We start from the raw sequence: 9576 nt of genomic DNA on the forward strand, positions 1-9576 counted from the left end.
AGATCTCCCGGCCAGGCCCTACTCTGAATCAAGAAAGTGACCCCCCCCCCCCCCTGCCCCCCACTTGAAAATAAATTGTGCCTACGCCCCCTTGCTGGAGGTGATGCTTCATCAAATTGACCTAATGGTCTTTGTCACAGCAGCAGTATTGCCTTGACCAAGATAAGTTCGCTTGCCAAAACGTCAGCTGCAGCGACATTCCGTATTAAAAGCTTTCTCAAACCGCTGAGTTAATCACATGCATTTCAGGGACAGTATGATTAAAAACATCCACAAGATTTCAAACTGGCCACATGCATGCATTTCATCGAACAGGCAGGAGCCTATAATTGCTTCACATTGTTTTCACTATATGTCAGTATTAAAGGATGAATAAACTATCTAGATGAACGAGCATGCATTCAGGCTTTTCTTTAAACGTATTTTTCCAGCAACAAGAAAACCGTGGTCATGAGAACTAGTGTAGCGCTTATGTCCGTCCAGTCAGACTTGCAAAGAACTGGGTTTTCTCATGCGAACCAGGTAAAATACCTGGTCAAGTAATAGACAGAAATACTTTCACTCACCCGTTGTCATTAGGAAATTGGACAAATGTTCGCGGAACTGGATGTCCGTGGGTTAAGACACAAAAGAGCCACACAAAACATGTGATGCTTGATTTAGCCAACTTCGTCTGATGCACCGTCGACCTATACGCAGCCAGCTCACGGTGGCCTCCGTTCATGGCACGCTGCATCAAATGTCTTATCTTTCCCGCATTCACACTTGGCACGCCAAACGAGCGATGAAACCGAGCACGATCCAACTTGTAATATCGCCGAGTGAGTGGCGAGGGTGATTCGAGACAATCGGTACCAACAAAAAAGTCAAGTTTCCGTGCTTCGCCCGGTTTGAAATTCACAAAAGAAAAAGACAAATGAACAAAAAAGAGAGTAGAGTTCATTGAAGTTTCTTAATTTGTAAAGACTCAAGAAGGACAATTAATTCCAACGTCCAGAGCAACCTTACTTCTGCCCGGCATTGCTGCGAGCGAGTATGTTGCTTGAAACCCATATTTGCACCCAGTATCCGGGACCTGTGAAAAGCTCAAACACCTTGTAAGTTTTTTTCCTTGTTAATTGCCTTTTTATATTGCTTGTCTAGGTAAAAGGTTTGGATTACATCCTAAGAGCACTACAAAAAGTCTTTCAACAACAGCACTTTTACTTTGCTTACGCCTGCCGTCCCGTTTTGCCTTTCCATACCGATAAAACTGGAACATTAGTCATGGTGTTAGATCTGCGTATAAGTAAAAAAACTTTGTATCGAAAACAGCTGCTGTTTACATTTCAGCGTATAGCTTCTCAGTGGCGAAATCAGCAAACAAATACGTTTTATAAAATTGCGCGCTTTCTTAAAGGTAAATGCATACCTACTGCAATTAATGGCTTAGTTTTGATGCGTTCTATTTAAACGCTTCATCTAAACGGATAAATTACAGCTCATGGTTACTGAACTGGACACGGAAAGCAGAAAAGCAGGTCTGAAAATTAATATGCACAAAACTAAACTAATATCTAGCAGTCCTGAGAGAAAACCGCCCTTTGCAATATGTGGAGAGACGCTGGAAGTTGTAAAGGAATATGTCTACATAGGACAGGTAGCAACCGTGGAGCCACACCTTATAAGAGTGAAATAACTAGAAGAATAAGGATGGCTTGGATCACGTGCGGTAAGCATTATCAAATCATGAATGGTAATCTGTCACCAACCCTCATGAGGAAAGTATATAACAGGTGCATCTTGCCGGTACTTACCTACGGAGCAGAAACCTGTAGGTTGACAAAGAGGGTTAAGCTTAAATTGAGGATGACGCAGCCAGCGGTGAAAAGGAAAATGATAGGTGTAACCTTAAGAGACAAAAAGAGAGCAGAGTGGGTCAAGGAACAAACTGAGGTCATGTGTACAGTTGAAATCAAGATGAAGAAATGAACACAGGTCTGGTGCGTAGCATGTAGGCAGGATAACCCCGCTGGTCATAAAGGGTAACTGACTCGATTTTTAAAGGAGGCAAACGCATGAATGAGAGACAAAAAGAGTTGGAAGGTATAACGTGGAAGCAGAAAGCACAATACCGAGTTGATTGGCGGATCATTGGAGAGGCCTTTGCCCTGTAGTGGGCGTAGTGAGGCTGATGATGATGATGATGATGATGATGATGATGATGATGATGATGATGTAAACGCTTCGCCAGATCTCGTCAATATGTGCGTCGGATGGCATAGATGTTTTACAACCTGGTGTGCTTGAAATCAAAGGAACTGCATGATGATGATGTCACAATAATCACTCAATTGGTGAGTGGTGTTTCGAACGATTGCACGCATACATAGGTGTGGGCAGTGTTCGCCTCCAAGGTGAGGCTAGGGTTCATCACAGCGGCCTCCTCCATTCCTAATATGTCAGTGTATGGGGGGATGAGCTTGAGCCTGAAGGAGGTGCACACCCCAACACCCCCACCCTTACCCCCCTTGCCGACCCTGTGCTCATGCCTATATGTACATACGTGGAAGGGACTAAAGCAGCACCTAATGAAACATTATTGTGAAATAGACGCTTGTGCGCCACATAAATAAGCATTGACTGAAGCACAGAACATCATGTGTCTGCACGTGAAAAATAAAAAAGGAGAAGAAGGCTAAAGAGTGACAATTTTTTGTTTATTTAGACAGGGATAGTGGACCGCACGGAGTTAAACGCATGCCCATTTCCCCCCTTAACACAGCTTCACAGCAATGCCGTGCGTAGTGCGGTGAAGAAAATGACTGAGAAAATTTGTGGCAAGACAGGAAAGCTCACTTCACGCACTGTTTTGTGATCGTACCAGAGTCCTTCAATGCTTTTCTGGTCACGAAACTCCGCCCGAAGGTTGATATAGGGACAAAATCTGTCGCTAGAGGCGCCACCTGTCGTATGGGGGCCACAAGCCGCCGCCACTGCTGGGCTTGTATGCGCACTGCGGCCGACGTTTCGACGTGATTATGTGCGTGCTGTTCTTCCTGTTACCTTTTTTTAAACGTCTCTGAACGCATCAATGCCACCAGATAAATAAGTTGAAACGGGATCCAGTGTCGACGACGAATGAGAGCTGTTTACTTTGGAACGCACGCGTAGTTTACTTGGAAGTGCGGGCTCACCTTACAGCAGCGCATTAAAAGTGTTCTCACACCGCGCGATAACGCATTGTGTCAATAATTGTCTCATAGCCCAATTATATGCATACTTACGATGCCTCGAAGCGGTACTTGCGAGCTATAGCTCGCAAGTGTTGAAAGACGATGCTTACTCTCCATGCTCTTGATGCGAGCAGCTACTGCTTGATCTGCTCGACAACATGTTTGTATTTGCGCCCAGCCAAAGGGCGATTATGTTTATGCGGTAGGTGAGCTTTATATTCTGGTAGGGCCGCTAATAGGGGGAGGAAGGTGAACGAAATGAAACACGACTGGGTAGTACAGGAGCAATCACATTGGTTTATATCGGGCTCGCCTCTCGCGCACTGCTACCCAAGTATTCAAATTAACTGAATGGTTGAGCCAGAAGTTTTATTCCATACCTTTCAATTGAGTTTATACCCAAATGCGCATTTGTTTTGTACACACGTTTGTGAGCGCCGATCGCTTTTTTGACGCGGGGACTTTCGATGCCGAGGGCTTTCGCGACCGCTCTAAACGTGCCCAACATTTGACTGATCACTTCTTTCCCCGCAGTTTACACGGGACACCCGCCGCTTGACGTTTCCTTGTGTTTACTGTTTAGGGAATTATTATTTACCGGCCGACAACCCATGATTTCTCCGGGAACGGAAGTACAGAAGCCTAATCTGGAAGTTCCTTTTGATGCCAGTGTTAGCCGCTTGGCCGCCTCTGCCACTACCGAGGTACCTCATCACACATTTGTTTTTATTTTTTGAGTGGGAGGGGGGGGAAGGGCGGTTATGATTTAAGGCATGCAATAAATCTTAAATTTGGTGCTAATGATACGCCACCTAGTAGTCAGGTGTGTACTTATAAATGGGAGATTCACATATGGTGCATGTAATGGGGAGAAAGTTGGAAAACATTTATTTACACAAAATACACTGAGAACAACACTTTGGAGAAGAAAAGCACTAGAAACTATTGCAGCTGTTCTGAGCAATGTTACACAATCTGTGACTCCACTGTACAATGTGTATTTCGTTTCATTAACACCTGCACTCTGCCTTAGCTGACTGCCTAAAATAAACTGTATTTGAATATACACTATTTACACTATATGCAGATAAATATGAATAGTACGAAAATATTACAGTGTAATGTATACAAGATATACAACACTATATACAAATGGGAAGGCGTGCTCACATACACAGCCATTATGCTTAACACTGTGGCTTCCGCTCACCACTTGCAGGGCATGAACTGCGCACAGTTGCCCGCGAGGTTGTTTTTTTCTCGAGTGAAGAAATGTAATCTACACCTCAAAAAAAAGTGTACGACCTCAGCTGTTGTCCCTAAAAAGTGCAACAGACAACCTACACTTGCTGACGCTTTGCGGCTGTCGAGCAAAATGCCCTCAACAATCCTCGCGTACACGTCACCGCATGCAATGTTTTGCACCGTGTACGTCTCTACATGTTCTTCAACAATTTTTAGGAGAGCAAGAAGACGGCTGCTAGGTACTTTCAAATAGCCCCTCAATTTCGTTCGGATCAAGGCAGATGGCTGACGTGTTGTGCTCAACATCGTTTTGATGCAGCCTAAGCAATCCAAAGTAGAAAACTTCTTGGCCACATATCCGCCGAGGTAATCCAAAATGGAGTATTTTGGTCGAAAGATGGCCAATGTCCTCCACGCAGTCTGTCCTCCACGCAGACTAAACCGGCTCAAGAGCTTACCGTCACTGGCTTCTCCTGCCGAGTCGGTGTTGACATTTTGGCATTCCACTGCTGCGCATTCCGGTGACAATTCGCGCCGCCTCTTCGCTGGTTGCCTCTGAGTCGCAGGCCGTAAACGCGGTTTCGGCTTTGTTAGGTACGCCGGGAGCCCGTCAAAAATTCTTGGAACGGCGTTCGTGCGAAGCCTCGGTCTCTCTCGCTGAAGCGACACGACCACCCCGTTCACGATGTGCTCGTCGGTTCTCACAACGTCGCTGGCATCAAAATGCTTTTCGCACTCCCGAACGTTCTTACTTTCGAAGCTGAAACCGCCAGCTTCCAACCGTGGTATAGCTCGCTTCTATTTCTCTCGGAGTTCGGCGCTACTTGGGAAACAGAAGAGCGACGCCTTTTCTTTGTTGCTTCGGTATCCGGAGCTGCAACCCGTCACACAGCACGTCTTAGGCATTGTTCATTCGAATTTTCATGCCGTCCACCTTGAGCACGGTGCACTGGCACATGAAGTTCGCGTTTCGGTGATGCAGAAACCGCGAGCTGCCACCACACAACGCCTTCGGGATGACGCCGCGGCCAGTGCGTTCCGCCGGGCGCAGCGGGGCGATGGCCCCCCTAGGACGGCTTGCGCCGCGTAGCGGCCGCTCTTGGCACCATATCAAGCTCTCCCATAGAGTGACGGAGAAGTTTCGTGACCAGAAAGGTATTAAGGGACTGTGATCGTACTAAGAATTGATGCAACGAAAGTATTTTACGCGAGTGTGTGTGCTCCCTCTCCATCTCTCTTGAAATGTAGCGCATAATGAGTGCTTGTTGAATGCGAACACATGGCGGTAAATCTTTTTCCGCTACAGATGTACACATCCGTATTTATTTCTTTGTATACCGACGCCAAAAAAGTGTCGGGGCGAAGTGCGACTCTTGGATCAAGGTACACTTGTTGAAGCTGTAAAGTTTCTTCTCCTGGATACGTGCACCAACCATATTTTAAAACTTTCTTATACAGTACGTGGGACACCTTTTCTGTCATCGACACTCGCTTCATTTCGCGAACTTCCCGAAATATGATTTACCGCTACTATAAAGAAAGGTGGAGCTATAAATCACGAAAAAAATAAATAAATACGGCGTTTGCCACGGAATAAATCTCACACTGTTTACAGAAGTATAAAACAAAGCGCCTACACAACTAGCGGGCAAATGACGAGAAGTTGGCAGGTCAAGTGACAACTGGCCCCGCTTCGTGAATTCATGTCGCATTTTCGAAATATCACAGATACCGCAATAACAAGACAAGGCCCCCTTTTTTCGAGTTGCTTGCAAACCCCGTAGTTAACATGTGCACGCTTTGGGTAAGTATGCTCTGGTTCGATAAACTGTATCGCGATATATGATTTCCGGGCACACACATGCTTGCTCAGTCTGAAAACCGATTTCCCTTAATTTTTTCTCACTTGGATAAACGATTGCCACTTCCTCAGCCACTTCTATTGTCGTATTTCTGGCAAGTATTTACGAAGGAAAAGGTAAAAGCAAGCGATCGATAACCAGTAAGAACCGCTCTGCAGTGCCGGCTTCTGAACGAGAGCCTGCGTATTCACAGCGCAAATCTCGGCAAACGTCAGAGTCGAGACAAATGAACCGCCGCTTTCTTTCGAATGGTGACTCGACGGGCACTTTCTGCATGCGTTATCGCTCTAACAAAAAGATGGTAGAGATAGGAAGGCTCATTAATCAACGTTGCGCAAGGCATAGCAAAGGGCGGCTTCAGTGCGAGTCCCGAGTAATGAACTCGAATTTTGTGCTTGCAGAGAAGAAATAATATAGGTTTAGTAGGCGTTGCCTATGCGTCCTTTGTGGACTCAGGGAGGCGAAATAGTGTGTAAAGTGTTTAAAGTTGCTTCCATAAACTGGCTGAACAATCAGTCACGTAATCAGTCGCGTGCTTGTGCTCACCGGTATTTTATCTAAAATATACGACCCCTGTGTTCGCTCGAAACACGCGCTGGTGGAGCCCCTCCCACGCTGCAGTTCTTTTTTTTTTCGCTCTCGCTCTATTTTTATGCTACCAATTACGTTCCTTGTAGATTACCGATTGAACTCATCGACCACCTCGCACATTTTGTTGTTTTACGGAGAAGTGTAATATTACACCAATAACCGTGCAATATCATGTTTGTATGAGGATCGCGTGATTGATAGCGATCACAATATTGTCGAAAAGTTATGTCTTGGCTGATATGTTACAGAATAATTATCTTTATTTGTGCATACCACAGACCATCATGAGCTATGGCAGCAGTGGCGCGAAAGCATCACGTTCAAAACGGAGGGGAAAATCGGTCATTTGCAAAGCGCGAACCAACCAACGGAAATCATTCCAACGCTCAACTGTCGCGGGAAAGTAGCTGTACTTGTACAAATCTGTTCTACATCTAAACTGCAAAAAGATAAGAATAAGCGAGGTATGATTACAGGAAGGTTGAGCGAACTGGTTGATTAATTGATTGATATGTGAGGTTCAACGTCCCAAAACCATGAGTATGAGAGACGCCGTAGTGATGGGCTCGGGAAATTTCGGCCACCGGGGGTTCTTTCCCGAGCACCCAAACATGATCACACGGGCCGACAGAAGTTTAGCCTCCATTAAAAATCCAGCCGCCACTGCCGGGATTCGATCCCACGACCTCCAGGCCAGCAGTCGAGAACCTTAGACACTAGATCACCTTGGCGGAACTTGAGCAAACTGAAAGTACTGGTTTAAGTTGGCACAGCGTGGGGACTCAATCAAGGCATGTTACAACTTTAAACTTTAGTTGCGGTGACGTGTTGCCAGAGTATTCAGACTGAGATTAGAGAGTTTGGAAGAGGGTGAAAAGTGCCTATCGTACCAATGATATATAAAACAAATAGCTTTTTTTAACAGACTCAGTCCTTGTAATATCGTTCGAACGAAAGGAACTCAAAACAATATATGCATATTCTATAGGACTGGACGTATTAGTGTTTTTTCTTTATGTGAGCCGTTCGGTTTCTTGAGGAGTTGCTCGAAAGGTGCACTGGATATAATGCAGTTTTTTAACGATACATTACATTGTATTTGAATATGTTTGCTCTAAAGTACGTTGTCCGTAAATATAAGTCCTAGATCCTTGTATTCTGGTACTTTCAGTCTAAAATAATTATTGAAAGAGTACGAGAAAACGGAGGTAGCTAAACGCCTAGTGAATGTCATTGAAACAGCTTTGGTGAAGTTTATACTCATTTGCCAGGTGTATTGCACTATAAATCAAAAGTGGGAAAACACGTCGTTAAGAACTGTTTGGTCGTCACGAGAGTTAATAGTGTGGTCAATAACGCAATTGTTGGCATATATACCCATCTCTGAAGTTATGTTTTGTGGCAAGTCATTTATGTAAAGTAGAAATGGAATTGAGCCAAGGACTGTACTCTGTGGCACGCCTGAAGATAGATTCGCAACAGGGGAGTCAGAAGCATTGTAGTGTACATATTTGGAGTGATGTATCACAAAACCGGCAATTCAGTTGATTAGTTTAAGATTATTAAAAATGAGACTAAGCTCAAGTAGTAGTTTATGTTGCCTGACAGTGTGGAGAGCTTTGGACATATTTATTAAACTTGCGTCAACTTTCATACCAAGATATTGCAGTTTGGTGATGTCATGGGTGAATTCCACTAACTGAGTTACTGCGTGAACACCATGACGAAAACCACACTGACAGTTGCTTAGTATACAATTGGTTTCCAAGTAAATCGTGATATGTCTGTAAACTATGTGTCCGAGTAGCTTACACGAGTGAGAAGTCAGATAAAAGTTTAACGAGTCTGCGTGTTCATCAAGGGGCGCTAAAAAGTTTGACAAACCGCTATAGGTTAAGCGCGAAACACATTTGCGGATTTATAAGTACCCCCTGATTATGTGTATAAGAGGATACGGCATCTTAAGGAAAAAAGGGTTGTGCACAAACTACACGAGCACGCAGAAGGCACGGACAAAAGCATTTTTTTTATTCGCCGTAATCCGTGTCTTCTGTGCCGTTGTGTAGTTTGTGCGCAACCATTTATTTTTTCGTTGCAAGTATGAGCCAACTCGCGCAGCACTAAGTTTTATTTGGAGGCATAGTAAGGCTACAGAACAAGACCAACCATCAAATATTTTATTGCTAGCCGGCTATATTGACAGCTCTGAGTAGCTTGTAGCAGCTAACTCTTTGTGGTAAGGGAACTCGCTTGGCAAGAAAACAAAATGTGAGATGTTTAACGTACTTAAAAAGAAAACTTGAACACTTCAAGAGGGTGCCTTCAAATAGGAGACTTACAGAAAAAATACTTTTCTCAAGTGAGTTTCAGGCATCTGTGTTCAAATGTGGAAGCTGATTTCGGTACTTTGTTTCTTGTTTTTATTTGATTTCTCTTTCTGTCTTCTTTACGACCACTATTTCCCTGTTCAGGGTATCATACTGGTCACTTGTACTAGGTTAGCCTCCCGGCGTTTTTCTTTTCATTCATTTCTGCCACTCTAATACCAACGGCGTGTTTAATACAAGCTTCGCTCGGATCTCACGAGTGAATTCAGAATTTTCGTACGCCAACATGTAAGGGCATCGTGTGATACGTTGGGCTTCATTCTGGCCATTTTGTCA

This window comes from Rhipicephalus microplus, chromosome 3 (assembly GCF_043290135.1).
Source record: "Rhipicephalus microplus isolate Deutch F79 chromosome 3, USDA_Rmic, whole genome shotgun sequence".
Taxonomy (NCBI): Eukaryota; Metazoa; Arthropoda; class Arachnida; order Ixodida; family Ixodidae; genus Rhipicephalus; species Rhipicephalus microplus.